At 41.3% G+C, this 24,743-nt stretch overlaps 1 protein-coding gene across 8 annotated transcripts in view; it reads left to right on the top strand.

The window, feature by feature from the left end:
* Window positions 1-24,743, top strand: part of JADE1 (jade family PHD finger 1) — a 111,940-nt gene that overhangs the window by 40,390 nt on the left and 46,807 nt on the right. The window contains exon 1 of one of the 8 annotated variants that reach the window (XM_035323657.1): window positions 24,076-24,094. The exons of 2 other annotated variants lie outside the window; for them this stretch is intronic. The gene's annotated coding sequence lies outside the window, so the exon portion shown is untranslated. 5 more of the 8 variants (XM_035323665.1, XM_035323660.1, XM_035323654.1 and 2 more) reach the window with 5 other exon arrangements.

Genomic DNA, 24,743 nt, shown 5'->3' with positions numbered 1-24,743 from the left:
CCCGCTGCAAATTTGAGATTAATTGACGAAGGCTATTGTTAAAAAAAGAAAGGCAAAGCATGTGGCACTTCACACCAAAAGTTTAGGAGGCTGCAAAGTAAGCTAGACTTTATCTTTGAGTAATGCTCTTGTGCTGAACTCATCACTAGAACTAAAAACACACTTTGAATGTTTGTAAATAATACAGGCTAGCCTTAGCATATATATGTATGGTATCTCTTTGTTTCTTAGTGTTAATGTGGTGACCTAAGCATTTTTACAGAGGGAGCTGAACAGAGGTGCCGTATCTTAAGACAAAACATAAATTGCATTCTGCCATTTGGAGTCTTCATATCTAGTGATTGCAAATGTAAACCTTCCCTTTAAAGAAGTTACTAAACAGGAAAGACAAACAGGAACATGGTGCAGATGAACAGTCAAGTACAATAATAATAGTGAAGTTTCAAACAGTGCTGGAAGCGATGTATTTGCAAAGATATGTATTGATCCTAAGTTAGGAGCAGATAAGCAGATGGAGAGTCCAGGAGGGCCAAGAGGTTAATTTCATTGATTCTTCAGTCTTCCCCCAGGATTCCTGGGACTGGCTATGATCAATGGAGAAGTTGTGCTTAAAATAAGCTTGGAAAAGGTTATTAAAACTGTAGTCAGTTTTTCATTGGCTTTCAAAAAAGCCTTTGAAATTACTGGTCTGAATGTAATTGTAGCTATGGTAGAGTCTATCAAAAATGAACTTACCGTATTCAAGGGAACATATGCCTATATCCTAGACAAAATATTTAGGTAAGACTAACTTAGCATGTTTTGGAGTGCTCTGTACTAGTTATCTAAACTATATTAGATACCGATATGGTGATGAGACCGGGCTTTCCAGGCCACAGCTACTGCTGGTTGGCTGAATACAATGATTTATTGAGACAAAAAGTAGGAGTGACTTCAAGCTAGCGAACAGTAGTTAAAGAAATTCTGTCTGAGACCAACATCAGTTGGAAATGACCTTGGGTGCAGCTACAGTATCTCAAGGATGCTGAAATCTATTTGAGTTTTTCAGCTTTATTTGGAAAAATAATTTTTGTGTGTTCTTACTAGCTGCAGAAATGCAGCTACTCTGTTTTCATTTTCCAGAGGCTCCTAAATCCATGAGAAAATCTGTACTACTTTGTAATTAAAGGCTTTCTCAGCTGAGCCGTGCACGAGAGCTGTGGCCAATAATGTGGTTATGGAGAGATTTATACTTGGCAGGGAAATCCTTTTGGGATGCCCCCTCTTTGCTCTTTTTATAGAACCCTGTGCCCTTGAAAAGCTTTAGCACACTTACGGAAGTGCGTGTGCCGTGTGACTATATAGGTCAGACTTTGCACGTGACCCTTCTTAGTTTAACTGCAGAATTGAGGATGTGGGTTTTACAGTTTTTTTTTTTTTCTTTTTTTGGTAATGAAGCTGAAGACTGCAAAAAAGTGGCATAATCTCAAGTTGTATCTAAAATATGTGTAGCATAGGCAATACGCTTACAAGTTTACTCACACTGCCTAATATGTATCCTTCAACCCTGACTCTGAATGAGAAGGTTTTGAAAACAAAACAAAACAAAAAGCAACCACCGCTACCACCACCACCAGAAACCTAACATGCTCTACCCAACTCTCCCAAAGAATTCAGTTTTTACAATTTTTCTTTACTCTGAAAGCACTGGAACTTGGGGAACTGATTTGGGATTCAGTTGGAGTGGAGCAGGTACCATATTTGTCCACTACAAAGGGAGTCTAATCGTTATTTTTAGCCTTTAGATACTGTTCAACAGAAACCATAATTTAGACATCAGATTCAGCATCTATGTAATGCTTAGCCTATGAGATTAAACTGATATTTGGAGACCTGTTGTGATGGGGGAAGAGGGATTGTTTCTTAGCTTGGCAGTGGGTGCAATTCATTTAGAATGGCAGGCAAGCAAGTTTGTAGATCTCAAATACCATGTTCTCCACATATAAATACAATAAAGCAGTGATCCTGTCTAAATAGAGAAGAGAGCAGATACCTGCTGATGGTCTAGAGCACTAAAGGGAAGATGAAGTCTGTGTCTATATTAGCAGTTTCTGCTGGAGGCCTCTCTCCAGACCCAGCAGAGGCTGTTTCCTGGGGCAGGCTGCATGCAGGAGGATCTGGAGGAAGAAGAAGCTTAGTCCAGGGCTGAGAAGGGGCCTACACTGAGTGCTGTCCAGACCCAGTCATCAGAGCCTCTCTGTAGACCTGGGCAGGCCCTGTTAAACTTAATTTCTAGTTGTGGTGCTGGCCACATTACCCTTCTGTGCTTGTAACTGGTCTTTGTAAGTTTGGGTCACATTGCCCCCAGCCCCTTTGCCTCTTTGTCTTGTTAGCAAAGACCATGCTGGCTTCCCAGGAAGCAAAATGCTGATGTTTGAATATTATTGCTGCATTTCCTGTTTAGCTGCAGGTTTTCTTCCTTTTTTTATTTCTTGGCCTTTACTTAAAGTTATGCACTTGGCACTGGGGAGAGGAGAAACAAGACAGTGATGGGCCATCACGAGGTGAGAAGAGCATTTGTATTCTAAAATACTAAGTAAAGGACAAATGGGTAATTTCCCTCCCCCCATCCCCTCCCCCCCAGATTTGAGAAGGGGGGTTGGATGGGACAGATGTTCATGTCTCAGTAGAGGGGGAAAAGAAAAAGTCTTCTTGCTGAGAGCCCCCAACACTGGCTCTGCCCTCTGCTTCCCTAACTGATATTGATTTTCCTTCTGCCGTGCTAAGGCTGCTGCTTTGACAGCTATTATCAAGCTTCCCATCACCTACCCTATCTCTTAGTAGCTTGATGGTAAAGGGGTATGGCTTTATGACTGTTGTGGTTGACCCCAGCCAGTTAAGCATCCGCATAGCTGCCTGCTCATTTCCCCACTCAGAGGGATGAGGAAGAGATTAGGAAGACCAAAAGCAAAAAGTAAAAAAATGAAAATCATGGGTTGAGTTAGAGACAGTGTGTACTGGGTCTGGCTGGGATGTTAACTTTCCCTGCAGCAGCCCATACAGTGCTGCGCTCTGCACTTGTAGCTAGAACAGCAGTGGTATCACACTGGTGTTGTGTCTGCTGCTGAGAAGTGCTGGCACAGCATCAGGACTCTCTCTGACCCTCCTAGGGGGTGGGCAAAAAGTGAGAAAGAAACATCAGCAGGGCAGCTGACCTAAACCAACCAAAGGGATATTCCATACCATATGATGTCACACTCAGCAATAAAAGGTGGAAAAAGGAAAAAGAGGGGAGGGGTGGGCTCTCATTGCGAAAACGTCTGTCCTCCTCCCGAACACCGGCTACGTGCGTTGAGGCCCTGCTTCAAGGACGTGGTCAAGCATCGCTCATTTGTGGGAAGTAGAGAGTAATTTCTTTTCCTCTGCACTTCCACATAGCCTTTACTTGTTTTGTTTAGTTACTCCCTTTCCCCCTCCCTCTTCCCCTTTCCCTTTTTTTCCTTTAGTTGAATTGTTTAATAATAATATTTCCTTAATTATATATATATATATATATTTTCTCTTTAATTAAATCATCCTTATCTCAACCCGTGAGTTGTTCTTTCCTTTACTTCTTCCCCTCCTCATCTGAGGAGGGGGAGTGAGAGAGCGGTTGTGGTGTTCAACTGCCTAGCACGGTAAAACCACCACACAGTGTCATAAACAAAGGAAAGAGGGGTGGGGGGAGAAACAAGTGATGCAAGAGCACTCACTCGTTCTACCATCAGAATAATGTCCAGTTAGTCTCTGTCTCCCAAAGTAGCCATTGCTCAAAAAAACACAGCTTTATTGCCGAGCATGACGCTACATGGCATGGAATATCCCTTTGGGCAGTTTGGGTCAGCTGTACTGGCCATGTCCGCTCCCAGCCTCTTGCCCACCCCCAGCCTACTTTCTAGTTCAGGGGGCATGCAGAGTGAGGAGAAGAGAAGGCCTTGATGCTGCTGTGCAAGCACTGTTCAGCCACAGCCAAAACACTAGTGTGTTATCAGTACTGTTTCAGTTGCAGATCCCAAACACTTGCTGCCCAACGTGGCGATGTGCTTCTCATTGACTGTCAATCCTCAAATATGGGAGTCTGTGGAGATCAAATATCTTTGATATTTTTATTGATATCCTGATGTTATAACACAACATGGCCTCACAGAGTCAGATTACCATTCTGACCTCTGCAATCTGGTTAGCCATAAGCAGGGACCATGAGGCTTCACTCACAGTAGCTACATTCAGGAATATGAGTACCTGGAGTTCTGTGGCAGGATGAAGAGAACGTGGGGCTAATATGGAAGTGGACTTTGGCTGCATCACTATGTGCACAAAAATGTCACTGCTGGGTGTTCAGTGTTTGAAGGACAATGACCTCAAACAGCCTGATTGTGTGTCAGGCTGGGCACCTCTGGCTGATGAAGGAAACAGCAATCATGGCAGTGAGGATTCCCCAGAAGGCATACTGTCTCTTGTTTCCTTAGAGAAAAAGGTGTAAGAAGACAGGCATTGTTTCACTTAGTGTCCTTCCAGCACTCCCCTGCAGTTGCAGGATTAAGTCTCTTCCCCTGGCCCTTCTTCCCCATGCTTTCTTGAAGAGCATGTTGTCCCAGCTCAGGGTGGGGTAGTGGTTTTGGGCATTTTCAAACTACAGTGGTGTTTGGAAATGGTATGAATAGACTCTTTGCACGTGGGATCTTTCATGAGTGATGTTAATGTGGGTGTTGAAAAATTGTGAGAAACAAGAAGACAGTGCAGTGCTCCTTGGAGAGACCTGTAGTTTAGGGCATGAAGCCCTGGAGGATGACTTCTCTTCAGAACATTGAACAACGTGTTTTGTGAAGATGTTTTGTCCCCAGGCCAGGCTGTGATCCGAAGTAACCCTCCCAAACCAAATGTGATGGAGATGTGAGGAGTTTCAGCACCACCCTGAGATACATAAAACTGCTCACTTTGGGCCAAGTTACTTCATGATGTGACATACCTAAAAACTAAGGGTCTTCTCCTCAGTCCTTTGATCCCTTTAGTCTTTTACTTATTTTGTTGCAAAGTGCATCATCCCATTTCTGCAGTTAAATATTCATAAAGGAGTCTGCTATAACTTGTGAGAACTATTTTTACTGAAATCCGTTGTGACACTCACTTCAGGACCATTTTTGTAATGAAGCAACAGCACAGGTGTTGGGATATCATTTATATTGGTATACATTACATAAGAGTGGCGAACAGTCTTCGTTTTTATTTCCCAGTTTGGCGTGGCAGGCACTGCTACAGCCCATTATATAGACTGTTACATCCATCTCAACTTCCCGGATTCAGTATTGGCCAGCAGCTATGCTCCCAAAGGCTGAGATCTCGTTAATGTTTGTAAGGCAACTAGAATTGGGCACAGTCACTATTTGTGTGGGGAATGGCCTTGGAAAAACCAAAGTGCTGAGGGAAGGTTGTCAAAAACGCTAGAAAGTGGGTTTTCCTTGCTAGTCACTTAATCAGTGGTGTGTGTAGTTGGGAGGTGATCACTAAGTTGGTATCTGTTAAATGTCAGACTTTTTTAAACTAGTTGTGGTAATGAGATACCATGGTGACATTTACAAGCAGCAAGAAGCATTAGTCTGGGGATTCTAGCCTTCTGTAGCAGGCAAGAGGTGAACTTTGAAAACTTGCCTCTTCAGGAGGTGCCAGTGAGACCACACATGCTGATACCCTGGTTGCAACACGAATCCCTGTTAGGATAACATGAGCAAGCAATACTTTTTCTAGCTATCAGTTTTCCTTTAGTCACATATAGGCAAACTTAAAACCAAAAGATATAGTTGACAAAATGTTGAGAATGAGAAATAATGAGAGTAAATCCAACTGTCTTTCTGCGTGGCATTGTAGCTTCTTAGGCAGCAGTGTGGGAATGTGTCTGTCTCACCCTGCTGGTTTTGGAGGCTTGTGTGTGGGACAGAGAAATGCTGTTTGCAGCTGAAAGGAAAAAAGTTGATATGGGTGTCTGCGTTGTCAGCCTTCAGAAAGAAAACCGTGGGCATATCAGAGGACCAAATACTGTAAAGAGAATTCTAAATAGAACTAATGGCTCTACAAAGCCTGCAAGGGGGAAGTATGCCTCTGCAGGCTGAAACCGGATATCTGGAGTGGTGTGTGAGGGAAACTGACCTGTTTTAAAGAGAACTGACTTCCAAGAAAACCAGTTTGAACTGGAGGAATACCAAAATACTCAGAATTCCTCAAAATAAGGAAATAAAATTATTATATTTTTGTCCTCTGTATAAATATCAAGGACCAGTTGTTCACAAATGACCCCTGCATCTGTGCTTTTGATTTTGCATATGCTCACTGACCTTTGCAGTACAGGATTTTACTCATCTGATTGTGAATGTGAAATCCTAGTAAAACATCTTTTGTAATAATAAGCGTTTTCCTCCACACTTTTGTTCCAGAAGGTATAGCAGAGGTGAACAAGCTCCATACCAAATAATAACACCTATAAGCCACATGCTGGAACTTCATGCGGCTCTTGGGCCACAATGTAAGTGTCTGTATGAATTGGTGGCTCTCGATATACAGAGATATTGACATTGGTAGGTACTGATGATTTAAGAAGTATTTGAAAAAAAGAAAAAGCTTATTGAAATTATACCAAAATTCATAAGTACTGATGCCTATCAGTTGGTATTAATGTCTATTGATGCTTATCCATAAGTACCTATGTCTGTCAAAAGGTATGGATATGTATTGATAGGTATCAATGCTTATTGAAATCAGTCTTGAAATACCTTCGGTACCTTTCCTCTCAATAGCTATAAAAGAAAGACAGGTATTAATGCCTATTGCTATTGAAAGGTAGCAATATCAATTGGTAGTGATGTCAGTTTTGATGTGAATTTCAAAATTGCTGTCATGCATAGCTAGAAAGGTATAAAATTTGATTGGTATCAATGCCTGTTGATTTTAAAATCAGTAAAGAAATTGATAGGTAACAATGCCTAGCTATACTGATAGGTATTGATATCAGTAAGTACCGATGCATAATATCAGTATTAAAATTGATAGATATAGATGCCTATGGATACTGAAAGCTACTGATGCCTACTGCTACTGTGATTGGTATTGACAGGCGTTGACATTGATAGGTATCCATTACTTGCATTAGGTATCATTCTCTTTCAAGGCCTATTGATGCATATCAGTATTGAAATCATTACCAAAGTTGAGCAGCATCAATAAATCCAATATTAGTGCTTTTCATTAGCTTTAAAAACAGTATAAAAATGAAAGGTGTTGATGTCTTTTGATATTAAAAGGTAATGATATGGGTAGGTATCAATTCTTATCAACATCAAAGTTTAGAAACCGATAGGCATCAATGTGTAGCAATACTGATAGGTATTGATGTCTATAGGTAGCAATGCCTAGTGGTATTGAAGTGGTATCAGTATTGATACTGATAGGTATTAATATCTTTGTTGTTCATAGAGACCTGCAAAAGAGTATACACAGCTGATGAATATCCAGTCATCATTTATTGGCTATTGCATAATAATAGCCAATAATAACAGCATCTTGCTTGGCCAACCAGTAATGTGTGTACCATTCCTAATGCAAGCATCTGAGGAGTTTCTTCTGGCTAGTCAGGTAGAGAAGCATTGGCCCATACTGCCTTCTGGAACAAATTGTTTCTTGATCTTGTTGACACTTTTTTTTTCTTTAGGGTTTTACACCTTTTCATGGCAGTATTTGTCGAGTCCTTAAGTTATTGCTGCCAACTCAAAAAAAATAAAATAAAGCTTAGTTTTTGTTTTTACTTTTTACTTCTTCTTAGTACTTCTTGCATTGTTTTAGCTCACTAAGCTCCCACAGTTCAATAATTTTTCTGTAAATTTGAACCAGGGTCATACCTCTGTGCTTTACAGAACTTGGCCTCAGACCACAGAAATCTGAGCTCCTAGGCTCTAGCTACGATGCTCTAGGTTCAATTTACAGAGAAGAGATGACAGTGGTTCAGTATGTCAGAATTCCTGTTTAATTAAACTGGTTTGTTACACACTTTGATTTTCACGGAGATGAATGCTGAATGGTCAGACTTATCAGGTTATGTTCCTTAGACATAACAATGAATGAACTTGCAGCTTGGAGAACTCCTTGGTGCTTTAGTGGTGGTGCACACGTGAAACAAAGAGCAGAATCTGATTTTCATTCTTCTTGAGACAATCTAGACCCATATACTGGTACAAAGCTCACTTAGTCTCCTGCATCTGTATTTTATTTCTATACCTGAAAACATCTGTGTCCATATTGCTATGGACAAATGTTTTTCTTCTGAAGAGAAAATGTCTGAGCACTAACTGCAACTTTTTCTTCTATTATTTTTCTTACCACAGTCCTGTTTAAGTTTCCTTAATACACTTCAATTCTGAACACACATTTGAGCTACAACCTGTTTGCGCTTTGTAGATGGGTACTCCAAAGTTTGCTGGCTTTGTAATGTGCCTGAAATGGTACTAGATTACTAACGCATAGAAAGCATTTAAGAACAGAACTCTTATGGGAAACCTGCTGTTTCTCTGTCCTTTCCTTTTGTATTAAAAGGTTTCTGCCTCAACCATTTCTGCTGATCATATATGCAAATGTGTTCATTCTGAGAGGTACCTTGGTGACATGAATCTTTCCATCCTCCTTGCTTGCTTCACTTTGGTTTGTGTTGTTGAATTGTCTCTGAGAACAAAAAACTAGTTCCTTTTAGATTAAACAAACCCAAAAGGCATGCTACAGGAGCATATTTCAAGTGCTCTAACTGCTAATTGTCAGTCAGTCCTGGAGACTGATCATTCAGTCCAGGTCATTAATCCAGGAGCTAATTTAAAGTATTTCCCCTTCTCTCCAGAAAAAACTGGTATTGGCTTTTGGTTCTCAGCGACATCTATTTTGCTCAATAGACTTGTTCTGATTTTGCTGCACCACTTGCTAATGAAAGCATAGTTAAGATTGTGCTGTATTCTCAACAACTTCCAAAAACAGCATTTAAAGTGAGGTGTGAGTCCTAAAAATAGTCTTAAATATTAGCATTTTGGTGCTGTTTTCAACAGAACAGCATTTTAATAAATGATAGCCTACAAACTCAGTTTAGACCTTACCATCATTAATAAAGCATACTGAAAAATATAGTTCTTCAGCATAGCAGTTTGGTGCATTAGTCCTTAAAGCAGATGCTTAGCATTACCTCCCAAATCCTGATGTTAGCAGATGTATGTGACAGAAGTTTAGTAGGGAATTCTATTGACGGGGACTGGACTGAAATAGTCTTTCCAGAATTAAAAGAGTAGTAGATATTAATTCCCTCACTAAAATAAATGTGAGGGGCTCTGACTGTACTAAGGGAATGCACCTCTGAAGAACAGGGGAGCTATTCCTTCTGACAGTGACTTCAATGCAACTGTACTTGCAGACTGAATTGCACTCACTGGTGTCATAGAACTCCAGAGGAAAGCTTTTGTGTTTAAAATCTTGGGCTGTTTGCTTTTATATTGTGGCGTTTCTTCTAAACTGCAAGAATACTGATAGCGTAACTCCTGTCTCAGCCCAAACCATGGCATGGATGCTTTTAAAGAATTATGATCATAATTTTTCTCTGAATGTTTCTTAGTAAAGCTAATCAATTTGAACAACAACAAAAAATATTCTTACTACTTTCTCTTTGATTCTGCAGATTGCCTGTACTGCAGAAGTAGTTCTGAAGTATAAAACTCAGTATTTACTGAGGTTTAAGACTTGTAAATGTCTATTTGCTGATAAAGTAGTAATCTAACTTTATTTTCTGAATTCTCTTTAATTATTGCAAAATATGCAATGACTGAGAAAATGCACTCAGAGAAATCTCATCCTTATGATGCAAAGAATGAGGCCAGCTCTGCGTTATTTCCATGAAGTGTTTCACAAGTCTTGTTTCACTTTTTTTTTTTTTTTTTTTTTCCTCCCTGTGTAGCTTTGTTACTTGAGAGTAGTAATTGGCCTTCCCTATAGAAATGATTCCTGTGAGTGGAAGAAAGGAAGATACAACAGTCTCTACATTGTTTTTTTTTTTTTTTTTTTCTTTGTTTATTAGGAGCCTGGCCTAGTGTAAGTCGGTGACATTTGAACGGGTGTTCTCTTTAACAGATGGGGTAGAAGTGATGACCAGAGAAGAAAATCCATTTTGCCAAGTCAGCAGGTGTAGGTTTATCTGGCAGAAGAAGGAACTTCAGAGCTGCTCTGTGAAATACTACAAAAAGAAATCCGGTCATAGAAGTCTTTTGCTAGACATGTTCAGAGGGACTTGGAATAGAGAAAACCTATATGGTAACTGAAAAGTGAGGAAAAGCAGGTGTCTGTGGGCCTTCTGCTTCTCCCTATTCTTTGTGTAGGATAGGGAGAACAGAATACTTCTTAGAGGACTTTAACCTTTAGTCTTAGACACTCTATAGACTATTTAGAGAATTGTTCACTGGTGTATTTAATATATAAGACATTTTTAAACCTAAAGCTTCAAACTCCTTGTGCTTCCTTACCATGGAGGTTTACAGATACTAAGTTGCATGCAGTTAAGGTTTGGTTTGCCTCTGTAGCCATGTGCCCCTGAAGAAGTAAGATGAAAATCAGTGTCCTGAGGTACTGGTTGATTTAGAACAGCAGTTAGACTAGGGAGTCTCGTGGAAGAGTGACTGAGAGTGCACTAGCGCTCTGGAAATGTACCAAGGATGCCAAAGGAAGGGATAATACTTAGCCTGTCCAAACCAAGCAAGCCTAAAGACATGAAGACCAAATATGGAGGGCCAAAACCCAACAGCTTGATGAATGTCTAGACAGCTGTTTCAGACTGCAATGTGTTTATAACAGAGCTGGCTGGAGAAGTCCAAATCTCATTCAGTCACAGGATACTCACCCACTCTGAAAACCAGCAAGGCTTCCTGGCACAAAAATCCCCTCAGAAAGAGGGTGCTCTTGCTCAGCTAACCATGCCCAGTATGTAACCAGGGGACCAGCAGTGTGATGCTTTTGCATGGCCAGTGGAGTCTGAAGGACTCCTGTCTCTTGCTGTTGCAGCTGCTGGGAGGATCAGCTGCCAGGAATGGAAACAACATGAAGGTATTTCCAGGAGGAACAACAAAAGAGGAAATAAGCATCAAAATGAATGCAAAGACAGATTCCCCTCAATTAGTGGCAGACAATTTTGATGTGGAAACTTTATATTGTCTGAGGCAGAGCAACCTTTGAGGCAACATATCATTAGTGTTTTGGCAGCCAGATCTAGCCTGTGATTTCCAGTGCAGAGATGCTTTGGAAAGTGCTATTTATTTCAACCATGCAGATTACAAATATATTAGTAAAATGCTGTGGTACTTTAGTTAGCTGTCATAGGAAGGGGTAGTTCATCAGATTCTGGGTTCAAGCTAATGCCTTTAGCTGGAAAATTTGTGTAGTTGATTCCTGCTTTTTAAGTCATTTTTTTTTTTTTTCTTCTTTAGACATCTGGAGCTTTTTATTGCTGCATTCTGTATTAATAGGATTATTTAGTTCAACTCTTTTTTCTGTTTATCAGATGACTTTCTTTTCACTCAAGAAAGGGCTGCTTAGGGTAATCATTGCACAGATTTGAACATACAGGTAACAACACTACAAGGGTCAGGGAGACCTGGAGTGAAGGAGTCCAAATGTTCTGGCCATTAACTTATGTTCCATTTTCTTTTTAGTTGAATAGGATGCGAGTTGTTTGATTTGTTTGACCTTTAATTTTGACTATGAATGCTGGCATCAATGAAAATGGAAGAAATACTTTTGACCTTCTATCATGGGGCAAATTTAACATTTCATGGAGTATACCAAGAAGATTCTAATAATTATGTTGTGAAATCAGGGTAAAGAAGACAGGGAGAGGCATTAACCTTCAACTTGTATATTTAATGCATTTTTCCTTTCAGAACTGCTACTGTAATACTAGAGCAGAATAATTATTCATTCCTAAGTCTGGCACCTAAAGCACTGAAGAATAAGGTTGTGTGTCTACATGAAATGTAGCAGTCAGCAGTTCTTACATAGATGAAAAAGGAAAAGTGTCAGGAAATGAGGACATACCAAACTCTGAATTATATATTCTGCACATCCACTAAGGGACACTTTGTGGTTTATCATTTACCACAAAATAGCTATGGAATTGCCCTTTATATGTATATATATATATATATATATATATATATATATATATATATATATATTTGTATAAGAGGAAGATATGATGCTCAAATGCTTTGTACTCTTATGATACAGAAAAATGAATGCCAAGAATTATTTTAAAAATTCAAATAGAGCTCCAAAAATTTCAGAAATTTATTATGAGATAATTTTGCATAATTAGGATATATCTGTGGGGTTTTTTAATAAACAAAAAAATGGGTATACATTTTATAGTGGAGATATTTCATCTATACGTTCTGTTGCTTGTGAAACCAAGAAGGTATATGCGCACACAGTAGGGATAACACTCTGTAAGGACTGAACTATATCAAGAAATAGTAACTAAAGAAGAACAATTTCCGTAACATTTAAATAGGAATTGGTGTTACATTATTTTTAAAAAAGAATTAAGAATTAAAAAAGAATTTTAAAAAGAATTAAAAAAAAAATAAAGAATCTTTAAACAAGACAAATGAACAAGAAAACCCACAGCAAATTGTTAACTGTCTCAGGAGTATAAATACCCAGTCTGACAAAGGCTTATGTTTAATTTTATATATGACAATAGTCCTGTTGATGTCTCTTGACTTAACTGTGTATAAAAGTGCTTGTGGATATACTGACTCTGGCTGGGGTGGAGTTAAATTCATAGCAGCCTGTATAGTATTGAAAATACTGGACACATTTTTTTTTATTCTTTAAGTAAAAATAACATTTATATTTTTTTTAACCTCTTGAAACAGCAACACTCAGATCTTTTGTATTATTTTATACAAGAAGGAAATATATTAGAATAGCTTTATTGAAAAAAATATTTAATAACAAGCTTGCAATTGCCTCAAATGACATTCTATATAAATATAGCAAATCAGTAAAGATTAGTCATTAGTGTTGATCTGATAAGTTAAAACACATTTAAGTGTTAGTTTTTTTATACATCATTCTTTTCTAGAAGGTGGTACATACGGAAGTTCAGAATAAATTTACAAATATTCTCATGCTTTATGCCTTGCTGTGGGCTTCTTCTGGTCCTCTTGCAAAGAAAAGCTGAGTTGGGGTGTTCTGTTTGAAGATCCCCCAAAATTTGGGCTCCTTTTCACTCAGGAGCTTGCTTATTAAATTCTTCTCTTGAATTATCTCACTAACCCCAGTGTAATAGAAGTCTGCCTTGATTTCCTCTGTGCTAGTGAGATCACAGCTTTCATCCTTTCGTGATCCTTTGTCAGTAAAAGAAAACTGAGAGGGCTTCTCTGAATGGAAAGGAAGCAGACTTCTGGTGACATAGCTATTGGTTGCCCCACAGGATTCACTGCATCCTTCAGTGTAATTTGTTTAATACATGAAATTAATTAAACAAGCACAAAGTGACAGAAATCTATTTGTGGGTTCGGTAGTAAGGCATACCAAGTTCTACATCTCTGTATAAATCAGCAATAAACAATTCACTAGTGCTTTGTCTGTGGGACTGGTGATCTCTAAATGCCTTAGCAGTTTGTGGAGCTCATCATGTTTTACCTGTCAAAAATGAAGTCATCAGATTTTAGTGTAGAAATCTTAGAATGCTCTTGGCACTGTCTTTATTTGGTTAGTAGCTTCAGGGCACGAATAGGACCAGAGCATTTAGCTGCTGCCTGGTGGACAGGGTCCTGTGGGATGGGTAGACAGTTTTAACTTTAGAGGGTGACTCTGCACAGGCATGGAGGGTTCAGCTGGAGTACCGGTGACTTCAGGGTTAAAATACACATTTTCACCAAAGGGGAAGAGCCGTCTCTTAAAGGGTGGAGACCATTTTTACTGCTTGGGCTGCACAGCTAGAACTTGCCCTCAGCCAGCTTTCATGTGGGCAGGTGCTAGGCCCACACGTTGCCACCAGTTTGGGTGGCTGCACATGCGGATACTGAGTCTGCATACACAAATGAGCAATTTTTGTTATGAAAACCTGTAGAATAAAGTGCAGAGGCTAAACTGAAGGGATCTTAACAACAGACTCAGGACCAAGCCTTCCTAGTTTCCTGTGCAGAATTCTTGCTGTCTTTCTCCCCTCCAGCTATTTAAAGGAAACTGATAATTTAGCTGAAGTCCAGGCAACATGGTTATTAGTGTCGTCTGTAGGCAAGAGATAACAGTGACGTAACCTTAGTACACAGAAAAAAAATTGCAACTTGTTTCTTGCAAAAGTTTTTTTCTTGAGGAAATTCATGGGACTTGTTGTCACTGTCAAGCAGTGTAACGCACCTATGAACTTAATCTCTTAGAAATGTCATTTTTTTGTTTTTGCAGGCCAAGTGTTGAGGCCTACAAAAAACAGAACTTTTTTGAGAATTGTAATTTTTAGGGAAGTGTAAGATGACCTTAGTGGTATTATTAATAGAGATTAAAAATATGAAAAATGTAAGATATTTAGATAGTGTCCTCTGTCTGTAGCAGATCTAGCAAAAGTCCTCTGCAAGTCTCAGACCTAAAATAATACTGTAGTTACCTTAAAAAAAAAAAAAAAAAAGAGGCAAGCATTAAGGTATTTTTTCCTGCAGTTTAAAAACAAAACAAAAGTAGTATAGTTGGAACAAAATTAGTAAGCACAAAGATATGGTATATAATGACTTAGCCCCAAACTCGGGCCAAGTTGTGTGCTCTCCATTCCTTTTATTAAAGCTGAGACACTGTGCCAAAAGCACGTAAGGACCATGAAGCTGGATGAGAACAAGAAGGCCGTTTGCCTCCACAGCACAACGTTGTGAAATCGGCCTTGCAGAAAGTGGAAGCACCTAACCAGTTGGTAGCCCTAGACCATCCCATCTGGCTTCGCTGGGCTGAGGCCGAAGCTGTGACCTCGTTATGCAGACTGAAGCAGTTCGGATGATGCCAAAAACGGAGAGCTGCAGATCATCAAGGAATGTTGCAATCGTGCTAAGTAAGCTCTGGCTATTCCAGAACTAGGCAGAGGAGCAGGAATTATCTGAGCTACGTTTGTAGCCTTGGACATCAGAATCCTTTGAACCTCGTCTCAGTAACTCAGCACATTTTTGGCTTTTCTTGTGCTTAATGCTCTCTCAGTCCTGGCTTAAGTTTTCACAGAATTGAATGTGCCTGTTTTGTGCTATGAAATGTAAACAGGGTTAGTGTAGTAAACACCTGCTAAGTATGATTTAATTTGGTGCATATGCCAGAGATAACATGCAGCTTTTAAGCTCTCTGTCAACTAATTCCTTGTTTGACGTTCAGGTGAGATCTTCAAACTGAGTACAAAGTGTTGTGTTTGATACTTCAGTTTATGAGAAAGTATCGTAAAGTTTAAATAGCAATGGCTGTACAGAATTCTCTATGATTGTAAGATGTAGGCTTATAGGGAGGGAGAAATCCCTTGTAGGGAGAAATCCTAGCTTCTGGTAGTTAGTGGTACAAACACTCATTCCCAGGGAAGGGAGAATTTAAACTCATGCTTTTGCTTTAATGGTAGTAGGTACACAGAAGGTGTTCGAAAAATAAGAGAAATGTCAGTGTTGTCTTCCCTTAGCTGGGCTTGTAGAGTTTCTGACTTCACAATACCTCTATAAAATAAGTGTGTATCTACACTGTGGCCTGATTTTAGTGGTCTATTTTTTTTTTTTTAATGGAAAAAAAAAGGGGGGTATTCATATCTTTGACACCTATAAAGGATTTAAAACAGCTGATGTTGATTGCTTTCTGAAGGTTACTCTGCTTACTTGGTTAATGGGGCTCCCTCCCCGAGGACAGCGTTTGGCAGATGTAGACATTTTCAATACCTACCTGTTCTGCTCACAAGAAATGCCAGGGCTTGCCCAGTTGGTGATCTTAGTCTTTCATTATGTTTTATGAGGTTTGGGATGTTTTTGCTGTCACTGTTTTTCTTCACTGAAATCAAACTCTTGCAAACAAGCTAAGGATGATATCTAAAGCATGTGTCAGGCACTACTGAGTGCACAATACTTGTAGCATTTTTTAAGGCAGTCATAAAAAGTGCTTAAATTCCTTAAAAGGGGTTGGGGGCACGGGGGAGGGAGAGACCCCAAAGAACCAATAGAAGCAGCTTTTTGAAAAGTATGAACTAAAGATAGACACACAAAGGTAGAGCCAGATCATTGCTTGAGGCTCCAGTGTCAGCATGTGGGAGAGCAAAAAAAGTTCATTGCTTTCTCTGTGCATCTGCGCAGCCTATCAGTCAATATGTGCTTTATTACAGCTGTTATTGATCCAGAGCACTACACCAGAGTGCCAGTACAAGCTGTACTCTGGCATGTGACTGTCCGCTCTGGGGCTGGCATTCTTCTCAGTTTTCCTGAACTTATCTTCTGTAAACAGTTTTCCCTTTGCGTGCTGTGGCTGAAGGCTTTGCCTGGCTCCCTTAAGTAGTTGGGCCCGTTTCCAGCAGAGATCTGAGATACTGCGGGCTCACCTTTAGCTTTGGCTGAGGGCAGAGATGCTGCTATGGTTGGCTGAATATTTGAGAAGCCAAGTAGGCTAGAGCTGCGGTTTTGGTGGTTACGTAAGGGTACGTGCGCTCGCGGCAGGATGTGACTGTTCCTCCCTCAGAGATACCAGATTACAAGCAGTCGACGTGGTTACTTTGCACCAAAGCTTGCACTTCCATGTGGAGAAAGTAACCTGCCTCAGATTGTCAAAGAAAAATAAATGTGCAATGCTTTAAAAGCATGTCCTGGATAAAAGGGAGAGAGAAGAGAGAGAGAGATTCTTTTGTGACTTATGCAATTTGAGGAGCAAACATAGATGTTTACCCTGTGCCAAAATCTGCCCACATAAGCAGATCAGGCTTTTTTTTTTTTTTTTTTTTTTAATGTTGTTCTGGAAGGTCAGAGACTATTTTGTTTGCTGCATTTTTTTTTTTTTTTTGCTTAGTGAAGCAAAGTTCACAGAGCTGGAGTAATGATTTGATTCCCAAGTTTTCTTCATTCCTCACTGTGTGCTTAGTTAAATATATTTGTGGCAGTTGCAGCTTTGAACAGTAGCAAAGAAGCTTAACTTCTAAATAAGCAATAACCTCCTTTGTCTGTTTTTAAAAAACGTAACTTCAGAATTACTGTTGTGAATGGTATAAAATGACTCGGGCTGTTTATATCCTGGGCGTTTGCATTACGTGCACTGAAAATTTACTGCACAGCTGGTTGAGGTTCTTCCTCTGAACATCTCTTATGTACACACACTGCCACCTCCTACAACTCTTGTTGCTCTTCTGGAGTCAGAAGCAGAAATTTTGTTTTAGACACATCCAGTGTGCAAATGCACTGTTAACAAGAGTTGACCTTTTGTAGTGTGTATGCTTCAAATAGCACTGAAGGATTACACTATTGTAATATGCTAGGGCTGAGTCATGACACTGAGTCTCTGTGCTTTGCCAGAGACCATTTTCATTTGTATCTCTTTACCATTATGTCTCAGTATCTTTCTTTGCAAAACAGATACAATCGATAATAATTTTCCGCATCTGATAAGGTAATGTGGGTTTTCTTACGTTTTTTTTTTTTTTTTTTTAAATTATTTATTTTTATTTTTTACACTGAGTATGTATTTCTGATAAGCTCTTAGCAAAGTGGAAGCATAACCATGTGGACTGTCTTGTTTGGGTTTGCAAACCAGATAAAGAATGCCAGCAAGAGCCATTTGCTGCAAGTGTATGTGGCCCACTGATATATAAGATGAACTGCCATGTTTAGCCTAATACCTCCTCCCACTCTTTTTTTTTTTTTTTTTTTTTTTTTTTTTTTTTGAGCAAGAGAGAGGTGGAGGACATAGGTAAGAGCTGGACTCAACCTCCCCTGTTGTGCAAGGGTTTTTTTGTCCTGGATATCCTAGTCCTGTTTGGTAGTGTTGAACCTGTAAATGTTTCAATAGTGAAATGGAAGTATATGTGGCAGGTTTTACTACATTTATGCTGATTAAGACTTATTAAACTGTTCTTTTTTTTTTTTTTTTTTTTTCCCTAAGCAGTGAAACTTGTGGAAAAATCCAGCAATCAACATCGCCACAAAAAAATAAAAAAATAAAAAAAAATTCTCTCAATCATTTTTTCTGTGTTAAACACTGAATAACTACTAAAACATATTGCTGGTGGAGGAAAATAGCTGAAGTAAACAACAGTTGCCTGTTTGTTTGACTAGCATTTTCTTTGTTTAGAAGTAATGGTTGCTTTACACCCTTGTTACCTCCTATCTTTGTACTATACACATAAAGGTACTAATACCTAAGTAGGTTTCAGGACTACTGCAACTGAAAGCATTGGAATCAGTGGATCTCTAACTATTTCATGGCGAAAATTTGCCTTTAGTCAAAATTGTGATTGACATACCCTATGGGGGATTGGTTTCAAGCAGGAAAGCTGGTAAGCTGGTAAAGTGAGAAGAGGTAGATGTACCTATTAAGGATAGATAGAATATGTCCTCTGCATTATAACTTATGTCTAATCGTTTTAGGTCAGTTTTCTGCTGTGGAGGCTGTATAATCTCTCAGGCCTTGTGGAAGACCTCAGTTCTCATGGCCTGGAATGAGCTCTAAACTCCTTGAACAGTGAATCATACCATTTGGAGGAGGCTGTCTGAGGAGAGAGCACAAGTAGAAGTAATGCTGAGACAATTCCATAAATACTAAGTGCAACACAAAATGACCACATGGGAGGCTCCTTCCAAGGTTTTTAGACTTTCCAGAAATGCTATCATAAGCTTCTTGGAGCAATTTCAACGGCTGATTTTTTATTTTTTTATTTATTTTTTCATTTAATCTTTTTCTAACTCTTAGGATCCAGAGTTGAAGTTGTCACTTTTTTTTTTTTTTTTTTTTTTTTTTAAAGTCATTTTGATGCTAGGTTGTTACTGGGGGAGGGGGGGGAGGATTTTGTAGTAGTACTTCCCCAATGAATTGGTACCACAACTCCGCTTCTAGCAACCCGTTATCAAGAAACACTGCAATCAAAAAACTGTAATCAGATTCCTTTGAACTCTTCTACAAGTCTTGTCACAGTGCCTTTCTTTCATGAGATGATTTCTGCCTGCACAAACACAATTTAATATTGAAGCTGAAGTTCATTTAGATTAGACAGTGTAATGCTGCTTGATGAGCTGCCAGGTAGGCACGTGTATATACTTTAACTGAGATTTGATCTGTAGCTACTGAACTGTCATTTGCCTGAGGTTTTCACAAACCATTCTTCCTGTACTGAGGGCATTACCTGGGCTGCTAATTACTTCTCTCATCATGTACAAAATTGTGTTGTTTACCTTAAAGGTGATGCATCAACTTGATCCCGCTTAACTCTCAGACTCACACGTTAACTGCCTGCTTATAGTTGTTCCCTTGAAGTTCTTGTTCTTCTGGTTTTCCGTCAGCTTCCACTTTTCAATTAGAGTGATTTGGAAGCACTTGATTTCAGTAGCAGTACTTTTTGATTTTGGAATTCAGTATGTTTTGGGGGTGCCTGTTCCTACTTCATTTTGAGATGAACGCACAATGTGAACCGTTGCATATCCATGCATTGACCATGTTTGATTTGCTAAAGTATTTTAAGATACCTACGTCAGAGTGTCATGGAGGTATACTTTGTACTCTGTTAGGTGCTATATAGCAGGCCAAAGGAAAGGATGTAGTTTAATCATTAGAAGCTTTGGACTGGGAGGCATGACTTTTGGTTTCTATTCTTGGTTTTAATGCTGACTTAACATGTGACTTATGTAAGTGATTTAACCTTTGTATGCCCCTGCTTACCCACACATAAAATAAACATTATCTCCACTTCTCAAGTTTTGTCATTCAAAAGACTAGTCGTCTTTCAGTTGCAAGCACCCTGCTTGATAACATGTTAAACAGAAAGTTGAGTTCTGAGAACTCATCTTTCATCCCTTCCCCTCCTTATCCCTTAACAGCACTGCTTGTACTTACCGGGTCTTACACACACAGCTAGTCACCTCTCTCAACAGCTACATTTCAATAAAACAAGGAACTGTAAACCACAAGAATGAGGCTTGTGAGTGCTGGGAAAAGCACATCTTTGGAGTGTGGCCTCTGAATCTGCAGTAACAGTAGCCGTAAACCTCAGCTTCAGGGTAAAAGGAAATAACATGCTACCCAAGTCTAGTCTTTCTGATCTTTCTAATCCAGACGCACCCCAAGTCAGCTCTTGTAATTATGAAGAAGGAAAAAAAAGCGAGAGCAAAAATTAATTTTTGTGGATGATTTTGTGTGGTGGTCAGATGCCACGTTGCCATAAATGATGTGTTTGAATTAGACAAAACTGGGGCAATTGTGTTTCTCTGTAGTAAATACATTAGCCATGTGAGCAAGTTTTATTTCTGCAGTGGTTAAGAATATTGTACATAAGCAACTTGTAAATGATAGAGATCTACATGTGCATGAGTCAAAGCCGATTTTTTTCCATCGCTCGTGTTTAGGCCAAGTAAAGACAGAATAGACCTGAGCAGGATTTGGCCCAACTGTGCATGTCTTACCTCTCTGCAATATATGCATCTCTCACAGGACTTGTGAAAGCTGTCTTGAGGATTAAATGCAAGTTAAGATATTGACACTGTTGGTTTGGATCCATGTTGTGTTCTTCCCCTCAGGCTTCTAATCTTGAAAAGCAAGAAGGGGAAAATGGAAGTTCTTAAAAATTGGGGCTAAAAGGAGCAAAAGAAGAAGGTTTGAGTTCCAAGTGATAGTAGGCTAAGCTTAATAGTGGGTAGAAACTCGAGTTCATTAACTCTGCCGTCATGTGGGATGAGACTCTGCAAGGATTAATGGAAAAGATTGCAAACGTAAAAGGAGTAACTGGTATTATCAAATAATAATTTAAAAAAAGTGAAAACATTGTGGCAGATACTGCTGCAGCAACAGATTTCGACTAAAGCCTGTAAGAAAATGCTGAAAAGCCAGCCACGTGTTCCTTCCTTGGCTTTGTGCATCCGCCCAGAAATAACGGTCAAGAGGGAGAACTTAAACTATATAACCAATCCTTTTTTTTTTTTTTTTTTTTTTTTTTTTTTTTTAATAAGGAACAACTATACCTGGTGAAACAACATGGAGAAGGGACAAGCAGTTCTGTGTGTTAGGATGATGCCTAACTCCAAGCCTGATACATGTGCTCTGAATGCTCCTGGAATGAGTAGTAATACTGATACAAAGATGACTGAGTGAGTCATCTAACAAATGTATGAGATTTCATTAGAACTGATTAGAGATGAAGGCTGAAATTCTGGCCCCATTAACGTCCATGGTAAGACTTCTACCGACTCTACCTCCAGCAGGATTTTACCTATCTTGAAATATAGCCAGTAGAGGTAGCAGAAAACTATCCTGAGGTTGTCTCTCCTTTTTTAGTTCCTGATCTTTGGAGTCAGCTTGTGGTCAGATGCTTGATGCAGAATTAGGAATTCTTTCTTTGCCCCAAGTGGCTTGCTTTACCATCCTTCTCTATTTATAGTAGGCAGTCTGCCTGCCCTGGCAAGTTGAGCTAGACATGGATTTTGTTGAGAAGCAGGTGAGGATCACTCGTGCAGTCCCTTCTGGTGCCTGACATCCTCAGGCAGCAATCAAGTGCCTAAAGCCACGAAAGCTGTTTCTGCAGTGAATGTCTCAATGCAGGCTATGTTGATTTTTTCTTTTTTTTTCTTTTTTTTTTTAATGATGCTGGTGGCTCACCCTGGTATGCTCTGTTATATGCTTTTCTGTTTGACCATAGCTATGTTGGTATAAAACTTTATAGGTGTAGTTTTAACATGGCACAGGATGCCACTTCTTCATTGTAACATGTTTTGTACTAATTTCCAAAATATTATTCTAGTTACAAACTCTATATTTTTTCAGTATTTCTTTTTAGATTTAGGAGTATGTTAATCCAGAACAGTCTGTGATACCATATGCAGAGGCAAAAAAAGCATGCGTCTTCCAGTTGTGTTACCTTCCTCATAAAGGCTGGACTAGCTGGGTTTACAGTGAGGAAGGCTCACATTTGGTGAGCTGCAGAAAAGATTTTAAGTGGCTACATTCTAAAACACAGCCCACTGTTCTGCAGACATTCATGTTCTGCTCCTACATGTATGGCCTTGCATGGCTTCCAAGAGAAATGTTTCATAAAATACAAGACTTAACTTAAACTTGGCTGTATATGCAAAGGAAAACCCAGCAGAGGAAAACAGAAATACTGCCTCAAATCCAAGGAGCTTGAGACAGTAAAGGTTTTTATTATTCCTCTGAAGAAATTAGAGTGCATTCATGTTTAAGGTTTTTTCAAAAGCCAGCTCTGACCTTCCTTGGAAATAATTCAGAAAGGTGGGACAAACAGCATTTCCAGCGATTCTTTGCTCCTTTGCAGTGGGTGAACCTCTTAAATACACGAAACTCATATTCATCCAGTAGGGGTGCACAATTCCGTATAGTAAATACCAAGCGGCAATAGCTGAGCTCCCAAGGGACCTGCCAACCACTGAGTGAAAAACCACTCATCTAATCCCCTAGGGGGTTTATAGGGTTTATACCATAGCATAGAACAGCAGTGGGCACGTGCTGCTTAAATACTACAGATCAACAAAGTCTCCAGTCTTTGATTCCCTTGGCAGCATTGAGAAGTAGCACTTGAGGTAGGTTTTTGGAATCTCAGGGGAAAGGTGATGGGTGACAGGAGTGTCATCCTGGCAGTAGGTGGGCAGAGCACCAAGTCATGAGATCTGGTATGTCCCACAGGTGATCATGGCACCATGGACAGGAAACGCTAAGGCCCTCAGCCTTGCAAATAGGAGCGATGCCAGTGGAGATACTTCGGGTTAGACTGCTGAGGGGTAGAAATAGTCCTTTAGGTGTCTTCACAGGGCTGGACATCAAGTTAAGTGTGAGAGAACAAAGAGCATATATATATATATATAGTTTTAAATTTTTAAAGTGTTAACGTAGATGATGAAAACAAGGGGAATTGAAGTCTTAGTTCCCACTTTAAAATCTGAAGATGCTCCAGGCTGTTCTATGAAAAGCAGTATAATTATCTTATTTTCATGGTGGAAAAATATCTTGAGGGAGGGAAGTGCTTTTTTTGTGAACTCCAACTTTTAGGATGTGCAGAAATAGGCGCGCTTTCATTAGGGGTAGGCGGGTGGGGGATATGGCAGGGTAACTGGCTCGCTGTGCACGGATGAGTAACGACCGAATTCCTGTGTTGAACTGAGGTGCGATTCCTTGGCAGCGGAGCCTCGCTGTGGAGGCTGCGTTAAGTTGTATTTGCATGCTACGGGCGTTACTTGCCGCAGATCGCCCTAATTCCGCGGCTGCGATCGCGTTGACTGGGCTCCGTGCCGGGCGTTGCTCGGCGCAGGGGGAGCTTCCTTCTCTGGGAGTTGAGGGGGAGCACAGGTGCGCGGCGTGAGGCAAAGCATCTCGCAGGGAGCACGGCAAATCACAGCGTGCAATGTGCTGCCGATTTAAGGTCATTGCGTTTCCTGCTAGGAGGATGCAGGACGCTGTTAGCTCTTCGTGGCGGTCCCAAGTAGCCGAGTCGGGGCAGGCGGTGCGGGCTGAGCAGCGGCAGCCCGCGCTTCCCTCTCGCCCTGCCTGCAGCCGCCTCCTGCAACTCTCGGCGCCTCTGTGCCCGCACCAGGGGGGAGCAGGGCCAAGGGGCAGCGACCTGGGGCGCCGCGGGCCGCGTGCTGCCGGGGCAGGGGTGCTGAGGCGAGGCCCGCCAAGAGTTAACGGCGGCTCCCGCCGGGGCCGGGGCCGCCTCCCCCCGGCGGCAGCGGTGCGCGGCGCTGGCTTCCCCCTTCCCTCCCTCGCCTTTCCCGTTTTGGCAGGGGATTAAAGCAGCTCCCCCCTGTGGCAGCAGTGACCCAGAAACGAGTTTGATGCGCGGAGTCCTCCCTCCGTACCCAGTACAAACGTCAGTCAGAGGGAGCCTGTGTGTGTGCGTGTGCGTGTGTGTGTGTGTGTGTGCGCGCGGTGTGCCCGGCTGTGTGTGTGTGTGTGTGTGTGTCTCTCTGTGTGTGTGTACGTGTGCCCGTGCGGCGCGGGAGCCGCTCTCCGCGCCTGCTGCCGGCGCCGCGCCGAACTCATGAGGCGGCCCCGAGCCCTCCGCGCAGGGGGAGCCCGGCCGCGCCGCGCCAGCCGCCCTCGCCGCCGCCGCCCCGCCGCCGCCGCCAGCAGGTAACCGTGCCCGCCGCCCCGCGCCAGCCGGGGGAGCCGCCGGCTCAGCCATCTTTGATGGCTTTTTCCTCGCCGCTCCGCAGGCGGCGGGAGAGCAGCTCGGTGCCGAAGGTCGCTGCCTAGTGGAAATAAGCGAGTACGTCATTAACATGGCGCCAAGAGCCGCGCGGCTCGGCGCGGGGCGAGGGGAGGGAGGCGGCCGAGCGGCGGCTCCGCTATCCCACCACCAACTTGTGCCGGGCCGGGGCGCTGCGAGCCGGGAGGGGACGGCGAGAGGGGGGCTGCCGGGCCGCCGGCCGCGGGCACGGGGCGGGCGGGAGGCGCTGCGGGGGCGACGGGGGAAGCCTCCGGGCGCCGGCGTGCGCGGCCCCCCGCGGGTGGCGAGG

The sequence above is a fragment of the Oxyura jamaicensis genome, chromosome 4 (assembly GCF_011077185.1).
Source record: "Oxyura jamaicensis isolate SHBP4307 breed ruddy duck chromosome 4, BPBGC_Ojam_1.0, whole genome shotgun sequence".
Lineage (NCBI taxonomy): Eukaryota > Metazoa > Chordata > Aves > Anseriformes > Anatidae > Oxyura > Oxyura jamaicensis.
The sequence above is the reverse complement of the archived record's forward strand: the minus strand, read 5'-3'. Positions and strand labels throughout refer to the sequence as shown.